This window comes from Acinonyx jubatus, chromosome A1 (genome assembly GCF_027475565.1).
Source record: "Acinonyx jubatus isolate Ajub_Pintada_27869175 chromosome A1, VMU_Ajub_asm_v1.0, whole genome shotgun sequence".
In the NCBI taxonomy this organism is placed as follows: domain Eukaryota; kingdom Metazoa; phylum Chordata; class Mammalia; order Carnivora; family Felidae; genus Acinonyx; species Acinonyx jubatus.
Window position 1 is genome coordinate 171,739,505 of NC_069380.1, and position 14,913 is coordinate 171,754,417.

At 37.9% G+C, this 14,913-nt stretch overlaps 1 protein-coding gene and 1 pseudogene across 1 annotated transcript in view; both read left to right on the forward strand.

Annotated features, from left to right (window-relative positions):
* THOC3 (THO complex subunit 3) overlaps positions 1 to 14,913 on the forward strand; it is an 87,588-nt gene that overhangs the window by 9,727 nt on the left and 62,948 nt on the right. The window lies entirely within an intron of this gene.
* LOC128316402 (density-regulated protein-like) lies at positions 12,131 to 14,486 on the forward strand (annotated as a pseudogene).

Here is a 14,913-nt window from a genome sequence, read left to right on the forward strand (position 1 = left end):
TTCATAGAAATAGAAAATAGAATGGAGTTATCAGGGGCTGGGGGGAAGGGAGAATGGGTGCTCTTCAATAGGTACAGAGTTTCTGTTGGGAAGACGGAAAAGTTCTAGAGATGGATAGTGTGATGGCTGCACAATATTGTGACTGTATGTTAATTCCATTGTATTCTGCACTTACAAATGGTTAGAGTAGTAAATTTTATGTATATTTTACCACAATATATATACGTGAATATTTTCCTTTTATTAAAAAATCAAAACATTATGGACAACATCAGAGGCCCCTTTGTCCACGTCCACTATCCTGATCCCAATTCCCCTCTTCATTGTTTTGTGTTTTCTCCTCTAGAGTTTTTCTGTATATTTGCCTGGATTTATATTTACTTAGCAAAATGACTTTTATTTTTAGCTTTAGCCAAAGAACATGTCTGCCTTGGCATGGAGATTTGAAACCATCACTTGCAGTAAAAATGTTCTAAGCAGTAGGACTTTCTGCCTTATTAATGGGGATTTTTTTGTGTGTGGATATACATTTTTAAATGTTTTTATTTATTTTTGAGACAGAGACAGAGCACGAGCGGGGAAGGGGCAGAGAGAGAGAGGGAGACACAGAATCTGAAACAGGCTCCAGGCTCTGAGCTGTCAGCACAGAGCCCGACGCGGGGCTTGAACTCACAGACTGTGAGATCATGACCTGAGCCGAAGTCGGACACTTAACCAACTGAGCCACCCAGTCGCCCCTGGATATACATTTTTTAAAAAGTTGTGTTTTTCTCTCATTTTTCTTTTTTTCATTATATGGTGTTTCAGGGAATATGGCCAGAGTCGCAAAAGATGAGTCCGCAAACAAAATGCAGTTAAGTGAAAGTCCTCATACTTGAGTAGGAATGAGGCCCAACTCTAGAATGGAGCTTCTTTTTGTTAGGATAATTGCTAACGACTACGTGCGTAAAGTCAGCTAAGCAAGTGTGTTAATCAATTTAATGGTTTAGGTTTCCAAGGTTGAATTTTGAGTTAATTGGTGTCTACAACACTAGGAAGGGTTAGGTGTGAAGGGGGATCAGGCCCTGGACAATGTTAATGGCTGCGTAAACATGTCCTAAGGCCTTGCACCTTCTCCAGCCCTTCCCTTTTGAAGTCTTTTCCTTTGATGCTTCTCTCCTGCATCTCCCACAATATGGCAGGGTCAGTGCCTACACAGCTGCTTTTGTTATCCCACAGCTAGCCAGCTCAGATTTCTCCCATGCCTTAGAGAACACTTCGTCCTTCCTGATGGACTCCAGGTATAAACTCCCAGTTTCAGGTCACTCCTAGCTTTTCCACTGGACTGCTTTAGTAGGCAGCCCCTCAGTGCTGCCTACTAAATACATAACTTTATTTAAATAATTTTCTTATCTTTTCCCCTTTTCCATCCCTGTTTCTAATTTGCTGAGATATCAAGTAGGGCCAAATCTTTATAAAAATTTTGTTTTATCCTCTATATTTAAGGATGATACATCCTCATTTTGAGAAAATTAAAGCAATTTAGAATGGTTGTAAAACAATGCGCAACCACATCACACTTTGATAACTTTTCTAGACATCTCTGAATGGTGAATACCCACAGGTGCAAACCACACAATTTTAGACAAATAGGATCATACTATGCACATTGTATTGCAATTGGCTTTCTTAAAAAAATATGTCCTTAAAGTTTTCTATGGCAGTGGATATAGATTCACATTATCCATTTTACTGGCTCATAATATTTTAAAAATAGTATGACATTGTTTTCTTATTTAATAGAAAAGCACAAAGAAACAAAAAAGTGTATCACATTCTCTCAACCCTGATAGCCTACACTGAACAGTTTGTAAAATTAAAAACACATCTGTGAGATTAGGAAATTCATGCTACAAAAAGTTACAAAATAAAAAGTGAAAGTTGAGAGCCACCCACACTTTCCTCGTTTATTCTTCCCAAGGCTAAATGCCTTTAATTTCTAGTGAATCCTTCAAAACATGCAAAATCACTTACATATATGTATTTCTATCTTTCTAATTTTTGGGTTTTTTTTTAAAATACAAAACATATCACTATATAGAGTTATTTACGTTGCTTTTTTGTTTTGTTTGTTGTATTTGGGGGATCATTCCTTAACTGCAAGGTAAATGTATCTTTTGAACAGCTGCGTAAAAAGTCATTTGTTAGGATGTGCCATAATCTACTTAGTTCCCTGTGATGGATATTCTGATTGTTTCCAGGGTTTTGCTTGTTTATTATGCAGTTTTGATTCTACTATTATCAATAATGTTGCAAAAACATCTTTGTACTTATCTTAACAAGTCCTGCCAGCATATCCATAGAGAAAATCTTAAGCACTGGGGATTGGATTACAGGGTGTATGTGTTTTACATGTTGGTAGAAATCGCCAAATCATCATCCAGAACGGTTACACCAAATACCATTACAACAAAAGTGTTTGAGAGTGCTTGTTTCCTAAAATTCCACAAGCGTTAGTTATCAGGCTTTTTAGGTGTTGCCAATCAAATAAATTAAAATTATTATCTTGTTCTGATTTGCATTTACTTTATTACGAATGAAGTTGAGATAGTTTTGAAATGTTCGTTGGCTGTTTGTAGTTTTTTCCTTGAAACTGTTCATACATTCACTGTATTTTTTTCCTCCTAGGCTGTTCATCTTTTTTAATAACTGTCACTAGAATTTGTGTGAATGGAAAACATTTACTGAGCAAGGTATTGCATTGCTTGGATAATTTATTCAACTAATTACCTAATAATGAACAGTTAGAATGTTTAGAATATCACACTACAGTTTCAAGCTTCATGTACTTGCAACTTTATGCTCTGAATAAAATATGTCTTTAAGTTAGATTTCCAGAAGTAGAATTGCTGGTTTAAAGCCCAATTCCTTGTCAAAACTTTCAAAATAGCATTGTTTGATGGGGGAATAGTCCAAGTTAGGGAGTGGGAGCAAAGAAAGAGGCACTAAATAGGAGATCCTGATTGCAAGGCTAATCTGCTCTAAATTAGAATTGAACTAAAAGGCTAATTGGTGATGTTATCATCCTAGCTGCTTTCATCAATGAGTTTCTTAAAATCCTGAATCTCCTTTGCTATTTGGAGCCTCCTGGGCGTCTGCAAATTCTCTGGAAGGAAAAAAAGAACAAAATGTCATTTTCAAGTGAAATAATAGTATTCAAACATAATCATAAGCACATTTTGAATCATTGCATGGCCATGCAATTTTAATGTTGGCTTTACATTTCTGTTTACAATTATCTGGGTGGTGCACATGGTTTAAAGGAACATTTGGCATTAAGGTAATTTATGAATTTAAATTGATTGGAGGAAAGTAGTGGGAGACTCGAATAAGGATATCTATAGGACTGGTTCAGTTTAAGAACCCAAGTTCAAGCTGAGTTCAAGAGAAGCTGTGCACAAAGCAATCCATTAAATTAGGATAATTTAGGAAGTGATTTGGGGGAGCATGAATTGCATAAATCTTGTCTTTGTACCTAATAACTTTTTCATTAGCAGGTAGTGTAGTAGAAAATACAGAGCAAAGAAATTTACATTTCTGATTGGAGTTATAATTGGACTAGGATACCAGTTCAGGCCAAATTGCATTAATGACCACAATGCCAACCTTAGTTTTACAGGGGTTATTAGGTAACACTACGTTAAACCAGGCATTCCAGGATTACTTGGGCAGTATGAGGTCTGCCTTGGTATCTGCAAAGTCAAGAAGTGAAGTTATTCTCACCACTTTGTGCAATATTATTACCCGAACAGACATTTTGTGCATTCATATTTTTGACAGACAAAATCAAATAGGCAAAAATTGGTTTGCTCTCATTTTTTGTTCTAATATGCATTTATTATGAATATATATATACACATATATAATGTTAATAATGTTAATCTATTTCTTTTTTTTTTACCAGTGTTACTTTTTTTTTAATGTTTATTTTTGAGAGAGAGAGAGAGAGATTGAAAGAGAGAACATGATTAGGCAAGGGGCAGAGAGAGAGGGAGATACAGAATCCGAAGCAGGCTCCAGGTTTTGAGCTGTCAGCGCAGAGCCTGATGTGGGGCTCCAGCTCACAAATGAGAGATCATGACCTGAGCCGAAGTCAGACGCTTAACTGAGTCACTCAGGCACCCCTCCAGTGTTACTTTCTTTTGAAAACAATCCAAGATAAAAATCTGCCATTTAAATTTTCTATTGTCTTTGTTACCTCCACAAGTATATTCAGTTTTACATATTTACAACAATGTTATAGCTAGAGTTTTGAATTTTACATTTCATTTAACATATACCATAATTATTTTCCATTTTGTTCATCTGTTTTTATTCTTAATGTTTATTTATTTTTGAGAGAGAGACGACAGAGTGCAAGCAGGGGAGGGTCAGAGAGAGCGGGAGACACAGAATCCAAAGCAGGCTCCAGGCTCTGAGCTGTCAGCACAGAGCCTGATGCAGGGCTCAAACATGAATGGGGAGTTTGTGACCTGAGCCACATGTGACCTCATGTGACCTCATGTGACCACATGTGGGGAGTTTGTGACCTGAGTCAGATGCTTAACTGACTGAGCCACACAGGCACCCCAGTCTGTTTTTATTCTGATTTTCTGTTGCTTCATGCATTTTCCCTTGACCACCATCACGTAACCAATATTTGCGTAGGTATGTGAGTCCACACATTTTTCTCCATAACTATGTAAGCATTTACAAAGATATACAGATACATGCATACACATATAAATAAATATATAAAATATATATTAAAAGATTGTTAATTGTCATTTACTTTTACAGAAGTATGGTCATAAATTATATCTATTTCTCAGTTACATCCTTTCTTGTTTAATTCATTAGGGCAGCCGGACAGATCAACTTGATTTTTTTTTAATATGAAATTTATTGTCAAATTGGTTTCCATACAACACCCAGTGCTCATCCCAACAGGTGCCCTCCTCAATGCCCATCACCCACTTTCCCCTCCCACCTACCCACCATCAACCCTCAGTTTATTCTCAGTTTTTAAGAGTCTCTAATGGTTTGCCTCCCTCCTTCTCTCTTTTTTTTTCTTCCCTTCCCCTCTCCCATGGTCTTCTGTTAAGTTTCTCAGGATCCACGTAAGAGTGAAAACATATAGTATCTGTCTTTCTCTGTATGACTTATTTCACTTAGCATAACACTCTCCAGTTCCATCCACGTTGCTACAAAAGGCCATATTTTATTCTTTCTCATTGCCAAGTAGTATTCCATTGTATATATAAACCACAATTTCTTTATCCATTCATCAGCTGATGAACATTTAGGCTCTTTCCATAATTTGGCTATTGTTGAAAGTGCTGCTATAAACATTGGGGTACAAGTGCCCTATGCATCAGCACTCCTGTATCCCTTGGGTAAATTCCTAGCAGTGCTATTGCTGGGTCATAGGGTAGGTCTATTTTTAATTTTTTGAGGAACCTCCACACTGTTTTCCAGAGTGGCTGCACCAGTTTGCATTCCCACCAACAGTGCAAGAGGGTTCCTGTTTCTCCATATCCTCTCCAGCATCTCTAGTCTCCTGATTTTAGCCACTCTAACTGGCGTGAGGTGGTATCTCAATGTGGTTTTGATTTGTATTTCCCTGATGAGGAGTGATGTTGAGCATCTTTTCATGTGCCTGTTAGCCATTTGGATGTCTTCTTTGGAGAAGTGTCGATTCATGTTTTCTGCCCATTTCTTCACTGGATTATTTGTTTTTCAGGTGTGGAGTTTGGTGAGTTCTTTATGGATTTGGATACTAGCCCTTTGTCCGATATGTTGTTTGCAAATATCTTTTCCCATTTCGTTGGTTGCCTTTTAGTTTTGCTGATTGTTTCCTTTGCAGTGCAGAAGCTTTTTTCTTCATAAGGTCCCAGTAGTTCATTTTTGCTTTTAATTCCCTTGCCTTTGAAGATGTGTCAAGTAAGAAATTGTTGCGGCTGAGGTCAGAGAGGTTTTTTTCCTGCTTTCTCCTCTAGGGTTTTGATGGTTTCCTGTCTCACATTCAGGTCTTTATGCATTTTGAGTTTATTTTTGTGAATGGTGTAAGAAAGTGGTCTAGTTTCATTCTTCTGCATGTTGCTGTCCAGTTCTCCCAGCACCATTTGTTAAAGAGACTGTCTTTTTTCCATCGTATATTCTTTCCTGCTTTGTCAAAGATTAGCTGGCCATACATTTGTGGGTCCAATTCTGGAGTCTCTATTCTATTCCATTGGTCTATGTGTCTGTTTTTGTGCCAATACCATGCTGTCTTGATGATTACAGCTTTGTAGTAGAGGCTAAAGTCTGGGATTGTGATGCCTCCCGCTTTGGTCTTCTTCAATATTACTTTGGCTATTCGGGGTCTTTTGTGGTTCCATACAAATTTTAGGATTGCTTGTTCTAGCTTTGAGAAGAATGCTGGTGTAATTTTGATTGGGATTGCATTGAATGTGTAGACTGCTTTGGGTAGTATCAACATTTTAACAATATTTATTCTTCCAATCCATGAGCATGGAATGTTTTTCCATTTCTTTGTGTCTTCTTCAATTTCCTTCATAAGCTTTCTATAGTTTTCAGCATACAGATCTTTTGCATCTTTGGTTAGGTTTATTCCTAGGTATTTTATGATTCTTGGTGCAATTGTGAATGGGATCAGTTTCTTTATTTGTCTTTCTGTTGCTTCATTATTAGTGTATAAAAATGCAACTGATTCTGTACATTAATTTTGTAACCTGCGACTTTGCTGAATTCATGTATCAGTTCTAGCAAACTTTTGGTGGAGTCTATCGGGTTTTCCATGTATAATATCATGTCATCTGGAAAAATCAACTTGATTTTTTTAATAGCAACATAGTTAGCTATACTATAGATGTACACATTATTCATCAATAGAGGGTTCCTCCATTGATGGACTTTTATGTTTTCAAGTTTGTTTTTAAGTTTACTTATTTTTGGGGGGAGGGAGGGGCAGAGAGAAGGGAGAGGGAGAATCCCAAGCAGCTCTGCACTATCAGGGCAGAGCCCGACGTGGGACTCTATCTCATGAACCATGAGATCATGATCTGAGCCAAAATCCAGAGTCGGAGACTCAACCGACTGAGCCACCCAGGTGCCCCAGTTCTCAAGTTTTTTGTTATTACAAACAATGCCACAATAAATATTCTTGGGGCACCTAGGTGGCTCAGTCGGCTAAGTGTCTGACTCTTGATTTTGGCTCAGGACATGATGTCACGGTTTGTGAATTCTAGCCCTGCACTGGGCTCTGCACTGACCGTGTGGAGCCTGCTCCAGATTCTCTGTCTCCCTCTTTCTTTGCCCCTCCCCTGCTCTCTCTCTCTCTCAAAAATAAAGAAACATTAAAAAATATTCTCACAGATTCATTCTTAGATTGTTAGGACTAGGATCCCTAGATCAGAGGGTATATATATTTTTTGTTTTTAATGTATAATGCCATATTACTTTAAAAAGCTGTGTGTAGACCTTATTTGGATCTTGATTCAAATAAAGTATAAAATCGAGTATATTTATAAGACAACTGGAAATTTGAACACCGACTAGATAATTCATTAAATTAAGGAATGGGGGGCATTTTTTAGGTGTGATAATGGTAGAGATACATACTGAAATATTTATGGATGAAATAATTTGTTTCTACTAGAGGGAGAGAAGTGGACTGAAGCTGATATAATGGGAATTCATTATACCGTTGTCTTCTTTTATATATGGTTGAAATTCATAATAATAATAATAAAAGCTACAAAAATTCATATTATATAATGTATGAGAAAACCTAGTTCCTTACATTTCCGTTAGCACCAGATATTATCACTTTTTTTATTTTTGTCAATCTCATGCATGAAAAAAGATATTTGTTGCTATAATTTGTATTTACCTTACTACTAGTGATGAGGAAAACAAAGGCAAGAGAAATGCAGCTTAAATTAAATCTCCTTACAGCTTGCAGCTCACTGATAGACACTTGAAACATACAGAACGTGACCTTCCTCAAGCAAGTCATGGCTGCCTTAGTGCCTTAATGTTTTTGTTTTTATTAAAGACTAAAAGTAACCTTATCTTAACAGCCAGCCCCTCAAGGTCCTGAAAGCCTTGCTTCCCAATTCCTTAGAAACTTACTTTATCTCTACCTCCCTCCCTCCACAAACCTAAAAATATATAATCATACACTCCTCACAGCCCCAGTTGTGCAGCTCTTTCTGCCCACGGGTCCTGTCCCCGTGATTTAATAAAATCACTTTTTCACACCAAAGATGTCTCAAGAATCCTTTCTTCGCCATTTGCTCATGAACCTCATCACTAGATTATCTTGAGAAAGTGTAAAGCTTCCTTACTGGCAGCTAGCAGCCAGGCCATGATGCTCTCAAAAGAACATAAACAAATTCACTAGAATATAAGTAAGATGTACACAAGGCCACTCTGTGACCATTTCTAGAACAAGACATAAAAACAATAAAATATCCTCTACTTCTGACTTAACTGAGTGACAGCAGCTCCTTTACCAATGACAACAGGGCCTTGCTTTAATCCTCCTACTTCCAGATAAAAATTGTTCAGCTGTCCAGCCACTAAATTTCCCCAACTTTTTGACAACCTTCAATCCATAACTGGTCCTTACTTCTTAGACTTTTCAGGGAATAATCTAGTACAAGTCCAAATAGTATGAGAAACTCCTTCCAAGCTTCTCTTGCTGAGGCCTCTACAGGTTCCTCTGGAGTACTTTCTCCCTTGCTGTGGGAAGGTAAATCTAACTTTTTTATTATGGATATGTTCCTGGAGGCCTTTGATCAGCGGGCTTTATTTAAAGCAATCTTGTCAAAGTTTATCGTCCATTTGGATTTCCTCTTTTTTGGGGCATTCTCCCAGTTCAGTGGGTAGTTCTGAAATTTTCCCTTTTGTTTGAAAGTCAGTCCCATTATTTACCTTCCTCATTCTTCTCTAGGAGCCATAGGTGCTACTTCTTAGAAGAGGTAAGAGATATGGATTATTATTCAAGTTGAATCACTGCGGGTTTGATGGCATTAGCAAGAGTCTTCAGGATCTTATTAATTCACCAGGAATGCTACTGGGAGCTAAGCTAAGTTGGATCTCTCCATTTGCTTCAGACTCTTCAGGTTATTTTCTTGGCCACCAGTCTAGTTTGGCTAATGTTGATGACGTGTGTGTATACCATTTATGCTCATTTCATTAGGTATTAAGGGAGAAAATTCATCTTAACTCGGAAGTCTGACATTTATATTAGATTTTGCTTTACATATTCATAAACTCTGATGTGAGATACATAAAAATTCAATACTTTTTTTGTTAATTGTTCTTTTATTGATATGAAACACCACTACTTGTCTCTTTTAGTGCTTTCCTCTTGAATTCTACTGTTTGTTACATTAACATTGTAACATACATAACATAATCTTTTGTTTGGTGTGCTGGGAAAATATTTTGATACTTAAACCCATGTGTTTTCATCCAGTATGTAACTCTCTATTCAGCTGACTAGACTCTGAGTCATCCTCTGCCTTAAGGGAGGTTGTCCCAATAGAACCAGAATACAAAAGAGGCAAATTCTTGGCTTGCGAATTTCAAAGCTGGGGCCTAGGTGTTAGACACCCGGAGCCAGTTTCCTCCCCCTCACTCAGAGGAGAGAAGAACCAAGTCATCTTCTGTCTGGTCTATGCTATTTTCTTAGGTGTTACTTCTCTCTTTTGTGGGATGTGTGTGTGTGTGTGTGTGTGTGTGTGTGTGTGTGTGTGTGATTTTTGATGTTAGTTTTCCTCAAGTGTTTTGTCATTCTAGGTTGAGTGTTCATCTTAATTTTTGACGTACCCTTTTAGCCTATTGTGAGTGCTGAATATGTTTATCACATCTTTTTTTTTTAATACTTATTTTTGAGAGAGAGAGAGACAGACAGAGTGTAAGCAGGGGAGGGGCAGAGAGAGAGGGAGACATAGAGTCCCAAGCAGGCTCTAGGCTCTGAGCTATCAGCACAGAGCCTGATGCAGGGCTCGAACTCACAAGCTGTGAGATCATGACCTGAGCCAAAGTTGGACACTTAACCTCCTGAGCCACCCAGATGCCCCTGTATATCACATCTTGTTGCCAGGAAAGAATTTGGACTTGTTGCTGGATGGGGTATATTCTTTAGTATCTAGAATGAGAACTGGGGACAACCATATTATTACCATGGGCACTGCAATGCTTTGCCTCTTTTAGGTGCTTCTATTGACATTTCTTTTACTGCAGTTGCTTGACAAAAGCTGGGGAAGATTACCTTACCAGTTGCCCATGTCTTGTTCTGATTTCCCCATATCCACTGTCTCTGAGGCTGGAGAAACTTAAAGTTGCTCTCACCTTTTGCTTCAGTTTTTTTTCTCTGCAGACTACTCAGCCTAATCTGGAGCCAATGCAGAGTTAGTTAGGGGGTATAGTCCCCCCCCCCCCAACTTAACCCTGCTTTTTGTCAGGGTTGGAAATGCACAGTCTGGGATGCTTCCAACCAGGGGAAGGACTAAGATGCTGAAAGAGTCAGTTTCTATAACTGAACAGCATCTCCTCTGGCCCAGTTCCATGCTTCAGCAGTTCCCAGGATCTGGATCCCCTGGGTATTCTGGAGGGTTCTTGGATTTTGTTCCAAATCCCTTCTCCAGCTCCCTGGGGGCTGGGGGACTCTACCCAGTGCTTCAAGTGTGCAGAATGTGCCTTATTTTGATAAGATATGTTTTCCTGGGGGAAGATCAGGACTGGACACTTCCTGCTTTGTCCCTGACTATTTCAGGTGGATTTCTGCAACTGGTAGGCAGATATGACTTCCAACTAAGTTGGTGCCCACCTGTGTCCATTACTCTTCTCTTTAGGAAACCCTTGCTTTTTGGTTAATGGGAGCTGCTGCTGACACTTGGGCAGCTTTTTGTTTGGGAAGTTAGAAATTGTAAATAGGCAAGATGGGTAACTGTAGGCCTTTCCCCAGGGCCAGGTATTAGCATTGCAAATATGGCTCTTCAGTTCTAGTTAGTAAGGTGATGCCCAGGGAGAGAAGGAATTGTGCCAACTAAAGAAAGATTCTTTCTTATTTATGATTTTCCCCACCAGCAGGAGGTTTTCAAAGCACTGCATCTGTTTTAGAAGGCTCTGTGCTAATTATCGTTATAATAATTATTATAATCATAATGTGAATTTAAATTTCATTCATAATCTCAGGTGTGCATAAAACGTAATTTTATTTATTTTTAGTACCTCTTCAATTTCTGACTCTGCATCCTCATTCTGCATAATGGAAGACAACTCCTTGCCAACTGAGGTTGGACCCCAGTCATCTTGGTCAGCCTCTGCTGACAAACTTGGACATTGTCCAACTCCCCCAGATTCAGTGATGGCCTTTACTGGAGCCTGCTTCAAACTTTGCTCATTGCCCTATAAAAGAATTTTGAACATCTGTGTAACTCCTTGCTCAATTTTTAGTTGACATTTAAACTTTTCATCATAAATTCAAATCGTTATAAAAGATTTATTAGCATACTGCATATATTGATATTTAAAAATCGAACTATTATCCCATACTTTTAAATATATATACATACTATAACAATTTAATTTAATTTAATTAAAAATACCTTAGGGGCACCTGGGTGGCTCAGTCCATTAAGTGTCCAACTCTTGGTTTTGGCTCAGGTCATGATCTCATGGTCATGAGATGGAACACCAAGTCAGGCTCCGCTCTGGTCATGGAACCTGCTTAAGATTTTCTCTCTCTTTCCCTCTGACCCTCTCCCCTGCTCATACGTATGCTCATGCTCCCTCTCTCTCTCAAAAAAAAAAAAGTTAAAAAAAAAAACCTTAATATTTTGGGGTGCTTGGATGGCTCAGCCAGTTGAACATCTAGCTTCGGTTCAGGTCATGCTCTCTCAGTTCATGGGTTTGAGCCTCGCCATCCGGCTCTGTGCTGACAGCTCAGAGCCTGGAGCCTGCTTCACATTCTTTGTCTTCACCTCTCTCTGCCCCTCCCCTGCTTACATTCTCTCTCTCTCTCAAAAATAAATAAAACATTAAAAAAATTTTTTTAATACCTTAATATTTTAAGAGGAGGAACCAGGTAAAGATGCCTGCTTTCACCACTTTTGTTAAGCATTATACTTGAGGTCCTATCCAGAGTAATAAAGCAAGGCAAAGAAAAATAAAAAGGTTGCAGATTGGAAATAAAGAAGTAAAACTGCCTTCAGACGGGCTTTCAGGTGGCCCTGGTCGGGGAAGAGGAGTTGCATATATTGCTTCAGCTGGCATTTTGTGAGATGGCTGCTGATATTTCTGAATCCAGTGGGCATGATTGCAAAGGAGAGCCGAGGGGCAATACCAAGTTACATGCAGACTATCCACTTTGAGTCCTCTACTGTAGAGTCTGTTCATTACTAACAGAGTACTGTGAATATATGCCTGCTGTCGCTAAATGTCGACAGTGGTTAGAGAAGAATTTTCCAAGTGAGTTTGCAAAACTTACTGTAGAAAATTTGCTCAAACAAGAAGCTGGAGGCAGTGAGGGTCAAGGCACAGCAGGGGAAGAAGAAAAGAAGAAAAGCAGAAGAGAGGTGGAAGGGGTCAAATAAAGCAAAAAAAGAAGACTGTACCACAAAAGGTTACGATAGCCAAAATTCCCAGAGCAAAGAAGAAATATGTAACCAGAGTATGTGGCCTTGCAACTGTGAAATTGATCTAAAAGAAGCACAAAGATTTTTTGCTCAAAAATTCTCCTGTGGTGCCTCAGTAACAGGAGAGGATGAAATCATCATTCAGGGAGACTTTACAGATGACATAATTGATGTCATTCAGGAAAAATGGCCAGAGGTAGATGATGATAGCATCAAAGATGTTGGAGAAGTAAAGAAGTGATTTTGAAAATTTCTTTCTAGGGGCGCCTGGGTGGCTCAGTCGGTTAAGCGTCTGACTTCGGCTCAGGTCATGATCTCACGGTCTGTGAGTTCGAGCCCCGCGTCGGGCTCTGTGCTGACAGCTCAGAGCCTGGAGCCTGCTTCCGATTCTGTGTCTCCCTCTCTCTCTGACCCTCCCCTGTTCATGCTGTCTCTCTCTGTCTCAAAAATAAATACACATTTTAAAAAAACTAAAAAAAAAAAAAGAAAATTTCTCTCGATTTAATGATTTGAACTGAGAGTTGATATGGCCAAAGGGAGAGAGGCCTTTTAAAAAATGTATATTTATCCTACAGTGAAACTGTAGACTACCCTCACCCTTGGCATTTTCACCATTCTGTTCTGTATAAGGCTGCTTGTTTTTTTTTTTAATTGCCAAAGTCTAATAAACAGGGGAGACTGTCATGCTTATGCATGAAATAGAATTTAGTCAAATAAAAATTTTTGGTCATTTGGTACTGACTTTTCTCTTTCTCTTTTTAACTTTTTATTTTTGAAAAACACTAGATTTTTTTGTGCAAAGCCTTTCTGTTTACTATCTTAAAATAATCATGATTTAATGAGTTAATTTTCTTAAAAATAGTCATGATTTAATGAAATCATGATTTAAAGCTGAGTAATGTTTTAAAGAATTTGAATTTTGGCTTCATCACCATTAATGATTATCTCCTTGCTTCTTTGGTGTAATAGTTTTGAGATGCTTGGGCATCTAATAGATTTGTGGTTGAATTTGCTTCATTGTTACCAAACGAGTCCATTTTGTGGTCACATTAACTTAACGTTGGTAGGAGTTGTTCAGTTCTGGAGATTATTTGGTAAAGTATACTAAAGCCTTAAAACCATCTGTAGTCTAACCCAGTAAGCCACTTAGTTGACATTATCCTAAAGATAGAATCATTCTTGCTTAGAACTGTGGGTGAGGGTGTTCATCACAATGTTACTTATAAAGAAATTGCAACTGATATAAATGAACAATTGGGAAATGGTTAGAGAATGATGGTGTACCATATGGTAGAATTTTCATATATTTTTAAATATTTTCCAAGGATACTTTGGAAACATGTTTGATGATGTTAAGTAGGGGGTTGGATCCCAAATCTGTTTTATGCATTATTATCACCATTGTTTTGAGTGAAAGACCATTCAAAGATGCTGCAATTTCTTGTTCTAGCTATAAATTCTGAGAGTAAAATTCTACCCAATTGAAAAGAATATACACCCATGCTGTCTCTCTATATATAGGTAGTCTGGGAAATAACAATTGAAATGAGTCTTTCTCAAGAGAAACAGTGACAATGAATTTTAATGAATGCACTAAATGAATTTAAACTTTGTTTTTATACGGGTCTTAAATCAGGTGCTACAAATAGAAAAGAAGACTCCTGGTATTTTAAATTGCTATAGACACCTTTAAGAAATTTAGAACCCATTGTTTATTGCCCTGCAAATTACAACCTTGAATGAATGAGTGGTTTTTTTAAATAATTAAAATCTTAGAAAAAATGTGTAATAAAGATGCAAATTAAGAAAATGAAATTCTGCATTAACTGTGAATTTTACTGAATATGAGTATCTGATGAAGCAAATTTATCCACCAAGACCATTTGGTACGTGTTGTATATGTATTCTGTTAGTGTTGGAAGATGTCTATGTGCCTGTATCAACCATGTGACTCCATGTAAAGATTCTAAATGTTCACAGTTCTTGGCAAATGCAGTTTTAATCCATATAAAGCCAGTAGTGGATGTTACTGCAGGATAGGGTAATGGAGGGTTAAAATTGTCCTAGTGTAAACAAACAAGCAAAAAAAAAGAAGTAAAACTGTCTTAATTCACAAATGAAGACCACTCAAGTGAAAATAGGCTATTTATTCAGAATTTGTTATAGCAGATAGCCACAAACACTTGACTTTGGGAGAGACTAAGAGTCAGGCAGGGGCCAGGAAAGTTTTCTAATGAAAAAA